This window comes from Pinus tabuliformis, chromosome 6 (genome assembly GCF_031772625.1).
Source record: "Pinus tabuliformis cultivar Carrire ecotype Pingquan chromosome 6, CPIR1, whole genome shotgun sequence".
Classification (NCBI taxonomy): Eukaryota; Viridiplantae; Streptophyta; class Pinopsida; order Pinales; family Pinaceae; genus Pinus; species Pinus tabuliformis.
Genome location: NC_142292.1, coordinates 1,523,625,985 through 1,523,627,793, shown reverse-complemented (window position 1 = coordinate 1,523,627,793; position 1,809 = coordinate 1,523,625,985).

Genomic DNA, 1,809 nt, shown 5'->3' with positions numbered 1-1,809 from the left:
AGAATGTCGAAGTGAAATAAAACCTTCTAATGGATCCCTCGTGTCATTGTTATGGGTGAATTTTCGCACATTTTCAGCTCAAGAAATTGCTTATTCATATGCCCAAATTCAAAAAGAAAACGACAAATGAAATTAAAGAGACATTTTGAAACTCAAGATAAACTCTACATGCAATCATTCAAATTAATTATTTACATTTTGGTTGATACTCACAGAATTCTAGAACCCTTATAGAGATTAGTTCATGCCATCCTCATACTTAAATTCCACACGTTTTGGCCTCACGGGGTTGCCTATTCATTCCTAAACTGACAAGGAGAATATCAAAAGAGAATAAAACATACAAACATAGATCACGACTCATGCCAGTAGGCAATTCTAGGTCAAAATCCACTTAGTTCAGAGGGCGAGTAGCAAAGTAGCAAAGATCTCGCAGCATCATAAGTTTTTCTAGACACTACAACATCTCCCCATAACATAACACTATTAATTTTTATTATTATTTAATTGAGCCCACATGTAAATGTTAACAAATATTTACCTCTTATAAATTCAACATATTGAGCTGCCATTTAAAAAAGTTTACATACTTTCTTGCATTACACCTAAACATCAAAAAGACATTTTGAAATTTTTGAGATTCAGAATAAACTCTTATTATGATCATTCAAATTGTTTACATTTTGTTATAAGGTACATAATCCACATTACCTTAGAACCCCTCTAACCATTCCTTCATGTCAGTCTCATGCTTCAAACCGAAGGCGTTTTGAGATAAAGGAATCGCCTCATCACATTTTCAGAATCATAAAGTGAACGTCAAAGTGAAATAAAACCTTCTAATGGATCCCTCGTGTCATTGTTATGGGTCAAATCTCGCACATTTTCAGCGCAAGAAATTGCTTATTCATATGCCCAAATTCAAAAAGAAAACGCCAAATGAAATTAAAGAGACATTTTGAAACTCAAGATAAACTCTACATGCAATCATTCAAATTAATTATTTATATTTTGTTTGATGCTCACAGAACTCTAGAACCCTTATAGAGATTAGTTCATGCCATCCTCATACTTAAATTTCACACGTTTTGGCCTCACGGGGTTGCCTCTTCATTCCTAAACTGACGAGGAGAATATCAAAGGAGAATAAAACATACAAACATAGATCATGACTCATGCATAAATCATGGCATACTGACGAGGAGAATATCAAAGGAGAATAAAACATACAAACATAGATCATGACTCATGCATAAATCATGACTCATGCCAGTAAGCAATTCTAGGTCAAAATCCATTTAGATCAGATGGCGAGTAGCAAAGATCTCGCAGCGCCACAAGTTTTTCTAGATACTACAACATCTCCCCATTGAGCCCACATGTAAATGTTTACAAATATTTACCTCTTATAAATTCAACATATTGAGCTGCCATTTAAAAATGTTTACATACTTTCTTGCATTACACCTACACATCAAAAAGACATTTTGAAGTTTTTGAAATTCAAGATAAACTCTTATTATAATCATTCAAATTATTTACAATTTTTTATAAGGTACAAAATCCCCAGTACCTTAGAACCCCTCTAACCATTCCTTCCCGTCAGTCTCATGCTTCAAACCCAGGCATTTTGAGCTAAAGGAATCGCCTCATCACATTTTCAGAATCATAAAGAGAACGTCGAAGTGAAATAAAACATTCTAAATGGATCCATCATGTCATTGTTATGCAGCATGGGTGAAATCTCACACATTTTCAGCTCAAGAAATTGCTTATTCAGATGCCCAGATTCAAGAAGAAAACGTCAAA